Source organism: Vanessa cardui, chromosome 7, assembly GCF_905220365.1.
Source record: "Vanessa cardui chromosome 7, ilVanCard2.1, whole genome shotgun sequence".
Lineage (NCBI taxonomy): Eukaryota > Metazoa > Arthropoda > Insecta > Lepidoptera > Nymphalidae > Vanessa > Vanessa cardui.
The window spans coordinates 9985786-9999417 of record NC_061129.1 but is presented as its reverse complement, the minus strand read 5'-3'; the positions used below and the strand labels follow the sequence as shown (position 1 = coordinate 9999417).

The 13632-nt window shown below is 31.9% G+C and overlaps 1 protein-coding gene across 1 annotated transcript in view; it reads left to right on the top strand.

Annotated features, from left to right (window-relative positions):
• The window catches only part of LOC124530787, a 126525-nt gene that overhangs the window by 18118 nt on the left and 94775 nt on the right, over window positions 1–13632 (top strand). The window contains exon 2 of the mRNA XM_047105071.1: window positions 12324–12356. The gene's annotated coding sequence lies outside the window, so the exon portion shown is untranslated. The remainder of the gene's footprint in view (window positions 1–12323; window positions 12357–13632) is intronic.

Sequence of the window (13632 nt, the reverse complement as noted above, 5' to 3'; positions counted from 1 at the left end):
CATGAGAAAAAATATGTAATTTCATATTATTTTTGTACAAAGTAGTGTGCATTCAACGTAAAATCACTATACAACTAACTCGTGTAAGCCTTCGTATTGTATCGAAAACATGAAACTTAGTATTTTTTAACACACAAATAATTTAGTTTTCGTAAATTTATAAGTAAATATCACATAATTAAAATGAATAAGCTTTAATAGGAAAACCTTGTCGGACGTTCCACCTCCTTACATTGGTTAATTTAAAAAGTAATCTCTAGCTATTACTTAATTGATAATGATGATACAATACCTGAATTTACAACGCAACAAGATAGCTTTGCGAAATTTCCACGCATTTATGCGTAGTTTTAAATTTTTTAGAAAGTAGTTTTAAGATTATAATACTAATACTGTGTTGTTGTTAAGAACCTATATTGAACAAAAAAAAAAACAAAAGGCGTCCGTGAAATGCGCTGGTATGTAATCAGAACACATTCTAAACAATCCACTTATCAGGACTTAATAAATTACATAGCTATATAATTATTATTGGTGTCTATAACTGCGGGAAACAAATGAAACTTAATTTTAGTATAATTAGATGTCATTCCCAGTGTGTACATCTGTAGTTCTCCGTACGATAACGACTATTCGAATGTTTATTGCATTCTCCGCCGGATGTTTCTATCCGTTCTATTGATTTGGTTGTAGTTTTATCTTTAGCTCGAGAGACGAAATGGGTTTCCTTTGTTTGCTTTGCGCTTTGCTCTCATTAGTTAAAAAGGTTGCACGAAATTTGTAAATGTTTAAATTGCAGTTTGAGTTGTGAACTTTCAAATAGAACACTAAACAAAAGTACTTAAACAGTTTTGATAATTTATGTATCTTGATGTACATCAAGGAATAATATTTTTACCAGTTGTGTGATCTATCATACAGCAAGATATGCCAAATAGATATACAAAAATGCTACTTCTAACCAACTTATGAAACATTTAACAAAAGACCTCTGATCTCATGTATCACGAAATTGGATTATCTAGTGTGTGTTTAAAATTTGCTAGTGTCAATGGTAAATTAATCCTTTCTTTACGCTACAGTAAGTAGAATGCGCTGACTGAAGCCTACTTTGTTAGAAAGCGATTATTTTCACTCAAACAAGATTTACATTTTCAAATGGGACGAGCATGCGGTGTCTGGTGTCGTTCGAAGCTTTCTAAAGAAATCCTTGGCTGATGGCTGTCACCTTGCGTTTAGATGATGTTGCATTGACACTTAGCGATGTACGACGTTTATTAATTTAAAATGTTTTTATATGATAAATAATAAACGATTCTTATTTCATAGTTTTAAGTGAACGGTTCGTTCCATTTCGATTATCAGCACGTCTCGTGGTGTAACGAAAGCGCTTTTGCACTTTCTAGCACGATTGGCCTATTTAATAAAACCTAAACAACTCAAACTTTCAACAACTATTAACCATTGCAATCGATGGCGTTTAAGCGTTAAGAGCGATACTCACGGTGCTATGCTATTCGTGTCAACACCATCCGATTTTAAAAATATTCCCAGGAAATGGATACATGCCATAGCCGGCGGTGGCTCCGTTCTAAACATGGAAAGAGTTATAACAACACTGTTTGTAGACTGATTTAGTTTGACAACTCCGGGGACAGTTTTATCTTTAAAATAAATAATCTTCGAGCGCATTGAACTTCAACGTGTGAAATAGCGCCGCGTTTTAACAATGGCCGATACGTGAGAAATCAAATTGTCGGTCTAATTGAATAACAAATACAATTCTCATTATGATTTTACTTTTTACTGTGAACGATTGTCAGTCCAGGTTTGCCAATCTCGCGGCGTGTACTCAAAAGCTGCAACATGTGCATGTACGCCGCATGCCGTGATGCAGTCATGCGGCTCGAGTGTCGGGAACGGGAGTTCATGCCCTTCCCCCACCACCTATGTAATTATAACCCGTACACCCTCCCGCGCGTTACTAACTCGTCAATTTACCATTATCTAATATGCAGTTTTTGCCTCTAACTCGCATGAGAACACTTGCGCTTTCCCTTGACGCAATTAATTACCGATGTTATTCAACATGTGGTGCATTATTTTACGCTCCATGCGGTTGACAGTTTTCCGGTGCAGCTTGCTCCGCGATAATGTCGTTCCCAAGGCGAAATGTGGACACGATTTTGACATTTTTAGCTCACTGCTAGCGCTTGCGCCATTCATTCTTGAAATGTCGTTCTCTCTCGAGGATTACAACAATATACGTATTGTAATCCACATGAAATACCTTTTACCTTTGACGTCTGATTTTGCGAATAGCTTATATCGTATGAGCGTCACAGATAATTTAATTCTACCTTTGCGTACAGCCCAAAGTGATGTTGTTATCGTTATATGTGATTTTCTTTAACTTTTTTACTTATTTGTTGGTTACACGAAAATAACCTTCATTTATGGTAAATTATATATCCCGCAAATTTATTAACGCTTCTTCAACATATTCCAATGCACTTAAGTATGTATAACATTTTCTTAATATTTAATTGGTATTTTTTCTAGAAACAAGCCATTCAGTAAATTAATTTGTTTTTAAATAAAGTTTGTCAATAAAAAACAATATGAAACAAAGATAATACGTAAAATCTTATAGGCTAGCACGTTTATTTCATACTTTTTGTAGGCATTTTATTTTATATTGCATGTTACATTGTGAACACAATAATCGTAAAAGGGACCCTGTCGAAAAGTGCGCAAACTGTCCGCACGGCGATAAAGGAAAATGCATTACTTCCCCTCCGAGGGTGAAGAGGGATTTCCCTTTAAGGAGTCTTTTGAAATTGCTGTTCAGGTCATTAATGCCCGTCTCAGGAGTGCCCAAATTTAAACGTCCACTTCCTTCTTTGTTATACTCCAAGTATGTAAGGTAAATTCTTGAATAAACAGCTTTAGTTAAATTTATTAATTGTGCTTCGACAATTCAACATTTTTATTGCTCGTAGCATATTTCGATTTATTGTTACATGTAATTGCAATGATATTATTAAATACTTAATATCAGTTTAATATATAATAATAATTAATTATAATACGATTGATATTATGTAATAAATAAAGTAATGTATCAAACGTTACGTGATAAACGTGCTTTGTTAAATTATACACGCTCAAGTGTTTTGTAATGCAGCGACGCGGTTATAAAACGGTGTCAATTTACGAGATGTGATGGTGATGATATTAAATTATTTTTATTACGCTTCCGCGAAACGATTTCACTCGTTATATATCAATTATTTATATATTTACCCTCGGTTTCTTTTGAGATTGGACACTTTCAAAAATTTACAAAATAAGTTAAGAAAAACACTTAACAGTTAGTTATTGGGACTTTGTGTTACAATACTTGTAGATATGTCCGTATATTTTCCTTGTGTAAGTTGTCAGGCGGTGCCGGAGGAATGACTTCGCCGAAAGTAGAATGGTATGCTAATTATAAGGTACCCAGTCTCGCGTTTCCCTCCGCCCCACAACTTTAGCGATTTTCTACCCCGACCAACTTTACGCACGCCACTTGCTTTGTCCTTTACTCGGGTAATTTTATTTCTGAAATCATAATTTTATGATCATATTTCCTAAAGCAAAATTTTATATATATTATTAAAACTACGATGATAGCTGTTGATTTATTACATTTATTAAAAAGTCCTGTTCAAAATTTATGTATATTCAGCTATTTATCATTACCATTTATTATTGTTTAAAACAATACCATATTAGAAACAAGAAACTAAGAAAAGTTTATTTCGGACACGGCATAACGGAAAAGGGTATAAATATAACAAAGTAATTACACAATAAATAAAATATAAATTATTAGATATAAAACAATTTTAATATAATAATTTGTAATATACAAATGTACGTAATTTATGTATATTTTTTTTGTAATTTTATTACTTGATTGTTGAAATTATTTTTTATTTATTCTGTGCAATCTAAAAATATTTGATTGTAGTATACAACGCAATCTCTCGAAAATTTACATATGTATGTTACGAGAACAATTATATTTCATAGAATATTGCGGTAAAACTTTTATATCTAAACAATTAATTGCATTTCGTAAATAATATTCCTTTGTAAATCAATTGATCAGTTATTTTATTTTATTACACTATAATATTAGCATTAAGAAATTATTTTACGTGTAAATACATGTTACAGCACTCTTTCAAAACGTTCGAATTGCGATTTTATATGTAAATAATTACTACATGAATTCGTTTTATTTAGAAGTATAATCACTAGAATCTTTATTAAATTAATAAAACTATTTTTTTTATAAATGTTTTAATGTTTGTTATATATAACATCCGGTGGTACTGATTAATAAGTAGTAAGAACCAAATTTTAAATAAAGGCTCGAAAAGCTCTACGATTTAAATATGGCTACGAAGAAGTTTTGGCAAGTCTTTGCATAGTATTTTAGTAAGTTAGGTATGTTACCAATTATAGCTAAAAGAAATCCAAATGGTCATGACAAATAAGGCATTCGTACAAACATACGTGGAAGTGTTCCGATTGTCAAAGCATATGTTTTATCAGCAACCTAATTTGGAGAACGCTAATAATGTACAACCTACTTACATTACATTATGTAGTCATTCCATTTAACTGTATTATTTTAATTTAAAAAATAAAATACTTTTTTTTTATTTCAATTTTAACCGGGTGTTTATTTTTTTCAAATTGAAGCAAAGTACGGATTTTTCATTAGAAGGCGAGTAAAATACATGTATGAGAAGGATATGTGCAAAAAGAGAATAATTAGAAATGACTGAAATAAAATGAATACATTAATAAACTCATAACATCCGATTTGTATTACAAAACGTACAATTGCTTCTCTAATTAACGATCTACATAACGATCATTAACAATTTAATCAGGTTTACTTGCTTATTATGAAATAATGAAACTTTATTTATTAGCATTGGCTATATACTTAAAAAAATAGTTGCAATTTACAATTGTCAATTGAATGAAATCAATTGCTAGTTCCTCTGTATCACGGACGGACATTTGTGGAACAGCAAGTTAACGGTTTTATTGATGCATATTTAATAAATATACAAACGTGTAACGGTTATTATAGCCAGTGTGTATTAGTGATGCGTGATGAACATGTTTAAAACCTTTGCTAACTTATCAGTAATAGCAGTGAGTGCGATTAATAATCACACCAACCGACGACCATTAAAATGTCACGTGAATTTCCAAACCTGCTAAATAATATGATAATAATCAAATATGTTTAATTTATAAGTGTCCATTGATTTATCATATTAATACCAATTGTGATTTATATAACTCGAACGCTTTTGTTGTTGATAAGGTATCGTATATATCGATGTTGGTGTATACGCGACCCGCCCCGGTCTCGCAGGTGCATTTTATGGCTAAGAATAGGTTTTGAGTGAATTATATCAAATGTATCCAACATTTTTATAAATAAAATGTTGCGTAATTCAATAGTGAACATGTATAAATATGTCTACGGTTTTCCCTGCGCTTTTCCTTTTCTGACGATATCTTAGCTTAGTCGGAAGACGGTAGACGTGCGTCGAATGCAAAATGTGGATAATCAAGAACTACGGATCCCCTTCAACCCGGATCTGGTTCTCACCTCGTTCTATTCATATTTGATGCGTACAGGTCCGCACAATGTAACATCCTTAAAATAGTATGAGACAAACTCAATTTATGTTCCGAAATTCGGATCCTGCGTAAATTGAAAAGAAACAAAACGAGTTAGTTTAAGTTACATACGAATACATATAAATTCTACTGTTGCTTTTGCATTCAATTAAAAAAAAAAGCAAAACGCAGGTTGGTTACAAAAATAGCAAATAAAAGGCTGTCGATACACAATAGATATTGGATTTATGAGAGTATCGAATGAAATATTTATCATCGGTGGCATTGAATATCGCTAGCAGAATGAAAGTCGATACATTCAATGTGTAAGTTGACATTGCCGTCTCTGCAGACTATATTTGATCTCAGTATTATGAATGATTATTTCTCGTTAACTTTTATATATTAATGTATAACTATATACTTTAATATATAAATGTTAACGAGGAGTAATATAATATATAGTTTTCTCTCTGGGTAGTCGAGGTTGGCAGTAATACACTCTCTCCACGAAAAGCGCTTGAAGCTATTGGCTTTGCTCTTGTTTTCACTTCATGTAGTTTAAGGAGATTTAAGAGTGCAGGAACACAGAGTGTACCTGTAATTATCCACACAACTATCATAATTTTACAAGCACAGTTAGTAAATTTAGTTTCACTATCGATTGTAAATAGCCGCGCGCCTGGGTGAAAATCACTGAGATGGCCATCATTGTTATCTAAAAGAACTAAAGTTCATTAATCGGATGAAAATTTTTTATACATCGAAAAAATTTATAATAGGAATCCTGAATAAAATCTAATAGTTGATACGATTCCAAAGCGTAAATATGAGGTGAGTAAATAGTTTAATATGATAGGATTACTCCCATGTATGCCTGACCGTATAACATACATATATATATATACCTGTTATATATGACATCATTACGTTACAGAACAACAATTGATATAGAACATAATTGATATAGAACATAATTTTGTTATCATGAAATTGCAATATTTTAAAGTTTATCACACACAACAAATCAATGTGATTGTGACAACAAATTATTGTGACAACCTGTGAGTTTTAATAAAACCTTTTATTAAAACTCACAGGAAAATCTACAAAATCTAGATCTTGAAAATACTAGTTAATACAGAGTTTTTTTAAAAACAAATTACTTACTCTCCTGACGGTACGTGTGGGTCAAACCTTGCAGCTTGGTATTAGTTCCGTCTATCAAGCGAACTGAAATTTTGCACAAACAATTTATCATCCGACAATACAATAAAAAATAACACAAAACTAGTCATATTTTAAGTTCCACTTTTTCCTCATTTTTTTGTTGAATATTATATCGTTTTTATTTTTTCCTTTACGTTTTACGTAAGTATTATTCAGTAAGATCTTTATTTTATTCCCTTTTTATTGTTATCTTGCGCAATTTACTCAACTATTTCCTATTTTAAATTCATAATAGACAACCTGTCTATTGGCCATCTCAGTTACCACTCACCATAGCCCTTAAATATTACGGTTATAAATATTAACCATTCTTTACACGCACAATGCCACACCTACCTTTGAAACTAAGTACTTATATCCCTTGTACTTGTGGTAATCGGTTTACACAAAATTCAAACCGAAATACAACCGAGTGATATGTAAGTGGTACCAATACAGACGGGCTTATACCACCTACCATCAAGTCTATGTTACTATAAAATCATGTCATCATTTATAATTTGTATATGCACTACTTAAGAGTATTTTCAGTAATCAGTGATAATTAAATGGCTCTTAGGTATCAACGTTAAATAGAATAATAGGTTAGATAACATTAAAAAGTAATAACATGTCGTAAATAAAGTGTAAATAAACAGTAAGATAGGTATGTATTAAGTACATGATTTGTGCGTCATTATTACATGATAAAATTTCAATTTTTAAACGAAAAAAAAAGATAAGTCCGGACTAGCCAAAAAATAAATCTAAATTATATCTGAAAGAGGTTAAACAAATATTCATCTAAACATTTAAAGTTATAAAAGCCTCGCTAAGATCGATCTTAACACGTTTTATTTGTTGAATAAAATATATAAAAACGCAAAATAAATCATAATTATTAAATTGCTTTGACATCCACATTATCATAAATAATATTCTCGCAAATAAAGTATTTCGCAAAAGATACTAACGGTACCCTGAATTTTCGGGTCAACGACCGACCCCTGCGACCACGTGCTGTTACGTTACATTACCCGATCTTGTATAATTCATAACATATGGAACTAATGACTGAGGAAATGTTTTATATCCGTTGTTGTAATCATTGGCGTTTTGTTAATGCATATAATTATCATGTTTATGATTTCATCAATTAAAAATTTTAAACGAATATTCTATATTCTATTATTGATTTTAAATATTGTATTTAACTAGCGACCCGCCCCGGCTTCGCACGGGTGCAATACTGTAACTAAATCTTTTATAGAATTTTTTTATTTAAGATATCACTTTAAAAATATCAAAAATTACCAGCGTTTTTTTTATTATATTGCCTATGTATTTGTATACAAAAATCTTCCTCTCGAATCACTCTATCTTTTAAAAAAAACCGCATCAAAATCGTTGGTGTAGTTTAAAACATCTAAGCATACATAGCATAGGACAGACAATGGTAAGCGACTTTGTTTTATCCTATGTTATAATTACGATGAATATAAATAAAATGCATTCGAAATTTATATTTATTAATGGTATAATGATTGCAATTTTTCTGGATATACGAGCTCATTACCGTTGGATCTATTAGCGCCTTGTACCTATAAAAATCAAATTATACCAATTTATTTTTAACCCATGAGCTGTTTTCATAATTAAGCGGCACGTATGAAGCGGGAGATATGGCGGCCATGTGCGGCGGACACCGCCTCACTCCAACCATGATCGCTGGCTCCATGCCATTGGGTAATGAATTATTTATAAATGTCTACTTATGATTAATTTGAGTGGAACCTTTTTCGTTAGCGAGGCTTCGAGAAATCGTCAATGATGAGACCGTAGTTACTTTCTTGAGCACTTTCGTTATTCACTCGAGGAAATAATTTTATAAGAAGATAAGTATTGCAATTATTAACAAGCGTTTCAAGTGATACATTGATCCATATACATAACAAAAATTGTTGTGTAAAATAAATATGTTTAAAAAATCTAGAACAAACGTTGAATATAATTAAAAATTAAGAATACTTTACCTCTTGTGGTAAACTTTCCTCATAGCCGTCACTCACCAATTATTCTGCAGCTAAACTTACTAATTACTTTACTTACTTAGTTATCTGGGTATTTCTGTGTTCCGGTTCGAAGGGTGAGACACCGGGGACAAAACATCTTAGATCCCGTGGTTGACCTTGCATTGAGTAATTAGTTATTTATTCCCAGTACTGCGGCAGTGTCCATGTGTAAGGTTACTTAGCATCAGATGACCCAATTGATCGTCAACCTTTCTAACGTAATTATGTCAAGAGACCAAAAAAATCTTTTATTATTTCTATTATCTTTCCGATTTTTCCTAAAATCCTTTTTTACCGCTATTTCAATAAAATAGAACGGTTAGTTTTGGAAATGGAAAAACGACTAGATTATTTGAATTTTTAATAATTTTACGAATACCGTCCAACTAACAATCAACTCCGTACACCGTCTATCCAAAGACACAGATATACAGACAGACACGCCAATTTTACTGATTCCCTTTCACTCATATTTTCTTAAACGTTTTTAGTGTTTGACTTTAAAAGCAGTCGCTGTGGATTGTCCATAACTTACCGAAAGACATTTTGAAAATGTACTTACAGCTACAGCTTTCACCTTGTCATCTGCGTACGGAATTTTATCCTTTGTCTTTATAAACATTATGGACATAAAATGTACAACATATAAATAGTATTATATCACAACTAGCGATCTGCCCCGACTTGCACAGTTGCAATACTGATACTAAAATACTATAGCATTTGTTTATTTACGACATCACATTAGAAATTTCTAAATTTGTGTTTACTATATAATCCATGTATTAAAAGAAACCTTCCTCACAAATCACTCTATCTATTAGAAAAACTGCATCAAAATCCGTTATGCAATTTTATAGCTTTAAGCATACATAGACACAAACAGCAGTAAGCGACCTTGTTTGTACTATGTTATGATAATGATGATACTAATCAGGTTGTAGAATAAAATTCAAAAAAGGAATCGACTATCTGGCATCATTATGATGTAAATCGGTCGAGTAATATTTACATACTTAAAAAGAAAGACTTTCTTTTTTTAATACAAGCTCCGAGTAAAAATAAATATAATAAAAATTAAATTAATAGTAATTTTTAATGTAGTTCTAAAAAGTAGAACTGTCTTAACAGACGATGAAATAGAAAGTAATATTAAAAAATATTTTTTTTAAAACGTTTTTTTGCGTTAAAAAATGTACATATTTATTTATTTATTGATTAAATATCATTACTACAATATATAATTGACGTCAGTATTTAATGTCAATAATGCGCACTTTGCATTTCTAATTAGTTTAATATATGGTTAATTTTGGTATAATCGACATTCCTAACCGGTGATAGCATTCCACTTAAAATAATTTTATATCTAACGACCATTCACATTTTAAAATAGAAGCTTATATAAAAAGTATTACTGCCATTATTTTATATATTTTTTTAATCAATATTCATTACAATTTTTCCAGCCAGTAATGCATGTTTGATTGAATACAAAATATGTTTAGATACACATACAAACTATATTCAGATTTAGAAAAAAACTAGCCATAGACAACAGCCGACAGATAATATACCGCCCGAAGATGTAACGAGATAAATTACGTGGGAGCAAGAGACGTCGCTTTCTCGGTTTGCAAAGGGAATTTTTCGCTTATCATCCTTGACACAATTGTAAAGCCCGGCGGCAATGGGATCGCATACGTTAGATCATTGTTTTATTTGGGTTTAAAAACAGAATAGTAGAACAAAAACATGTACATGTCTATGTTCGTTAGCTTGTGTGTACATTCTATTTTTTTTTTAATTTAATCATTGAAATAACGTTATAGTTATCTATGAGATAATTTAGGTACATCTAATTCAAGTATATCAATAATACTGCTATGTTTATTTTTAACTCATAACAGAGCAATGGAATACAAGGAATTGAGACTATTTGTTTTATCAAAATCTTTTATAATCAACTTTACACACTGTGCTAGAAGCATACAAATATAGTATAAATAAATTCACATATAAACTCTTAAGAGTAGTATTACCATAAATCCCTGCTTAGCGAATCCCCACGTCATAAAAAACCTAAACCCTTATCCTCGTAGCTTCAGTGGGCTTGGCTCGGCGATGACACCTGAAGCAAGATGTTCTTATATTATCTGATCGAAACAAAATTAAACTTCACTATGAATTTAGTTTTTAAGAACTATTTATTTAAAAAGGAGGCTTAATACTTTTGAGATAAGATTTATACATTATTCGTTCAATTCGCCCATACTTTTGTAGCCCCATCTCGTTAGAAATACATACCTAATAATACACAATAATATTACGCGAAGGTTATTCTCAAATTAGGTCATCTCATGTAATACGAGAAAGCAAACAGAAAGCTTTACGTCACGGGCGCATTGGTAGCTCATTCATAGTAATTTTATTTGGTTACTTATGGCTATTGACAGATATTGATGAGGTCGATGTTCTTCCAAGCCTCCCTTCTGATATTTAGTATAGGTTCATATGACTGTCGCAACTTAATAGCCAGGGAGGTTTATTTATATGATAGAATCATAAAGATGTTTCCTCGATGAAATTGGCAGTAAAATAAACAATAGATAAACGATTTCTCCTCGAAAGCTTGTTATGACATTTATTTATGGAAAAATATTTGATTATGATATATATACAAAAAGATAGATATTTAGAGATGTAAAAAAATATTTTAAGCCTTTCAAAACAATGTGAATGAGCACTACACTATATAAATATTACCTCGGTGTCTCGACGATAGTTTGTGATGGAGTGATCCGACAAATCCGACGCCCTTGAACACGCACGCTACAATGTATGACCGGAAGTGATGTACAGAGGCTTACAAACTGCATGTAAATACATTACTTACTCAAGATACTTCAGTAGGCGAAAAAGTGAAGGCGGCTGAGTGCCTATTGTGTTGGAGAGTGCCTGCAGCGATACCACCAGTGCTCTTGAGAAATACGATGGGCCAACGATTGCTAATTATGAGTTGGCTCTCTGCACGCTGCATTGTGCGAAGAATATGCGTAAAGACACAAAGTATTAAAAAAAAAAACAAAACATACACACTGTTAAACTCTCTCATAAAAATAGGAATTACTTAACAGTTAACGTTATTCATTTACGTTATTACAAGATGGATTTTAACGTTATTGTATAAAACCATTAAGTGTTTTATATTATGTTTATCCATGAAAGATCACTCTGAATATTATAAACATCACTATATGAAACTGTGAAAGCATGATAAAATTTACATGATAAATTTATTTACACACTTACATAGAACTTATAAGGGTATTTTTTTTGTTTCAGATCATCCGCCGTTTTCAGTTCCACGTCAAAGAGGTTTGTTTTATCTGCTTAAAATAGCTATACTGTTGAAAGCAATGTAATAACCGAATTCGCGCGGGCAAAAACTTTATGTATATTACGCGGATGCAACATAACTGACGCTTTGCGCATTTTCAAGAGTTGATTGTAAAATAGCCCTGTTGGCAATTTAGCCTCGTTCATTACATAAAACTGGGTTATATTGATGTAATAGTTGCAGCTCGTCCCGGCTGTTTGTTTCATTGTTGTTTGCGTTCTCTAAAGCGTTTGCTTTATTGAAAAAAGTTTGGACTTGGAGGCAATTGTTGTTTTTTTTCGAATTGCAATGTTTTTTTACCATTTGCCGGTTTGATCGATTGAATAAATACTAAGAACTGGAAATATTGCTTTATTATAATATGTTTTTCGTAGTTGCATAAGTTTTAATAGTTTGTTACGAAAGAAAGATATTAATAATATGATAAATACACGAAGAGTAGAGATCGTCGAACGAATGTAACACTAAACGGTGATACTGTTCATTTTGCGGTCGTTTTACTAGCGAGCGGTCAGAGGGGAAATGACCATCACCACACAATATATAATGCAGATCCATTCTCACCACGGACTTGCATCGAGTTCCGTTTTACTAAGTACTTAATACATGTTATCTCAAGGTAGTTAACCGCTGTAATATGCAAACTCCTCTCCAGCTCACTACATAGGACCAGGAAGCCGGTTAGTAGAAAATGTAATTTACAGGACTAGGCGCACTACGCAGTATAATCCGACCGTTCACCGTTGCATTGCGTTGTTTACTCAGAGCTCATAATAAAATCCCGCTGAATACATTTTTGTCCCTTTAGAAAACACACGATTCATTAACGCTTTAATTTAACAGGACTACGTTTTAATAGAAAATATATTCATAAAAATATGGGGAATTTGTACTGCGAGATTAAAGTACGAGTAAGACATATTTGACAGACACGATTACTTCACTATTTACTTACGTCATCATTAAATATATATATTTAGTCAGAACTAGTGACTTTGAAATGCCCGTGAGTGGTCAAGAATATATCTTTTTTGCGTTCCTGATAAAGCTTACTATGCAGACCTTTAGATAATATTAGTATGACTAGCTGTCGCCCGCAGTTTTGTTCGCGTTTTAGGGGGTTGGTTATCAGACAAAAAAAGTCCATATCTTTCCTTGAAGTTTAAGTTTGTTTCACACTAAATTTCATGAAATTCGGTTCTTTCGTTTGGTTGTCACAGACAGACAGAGTTACGTTTACATTTATAATATTTG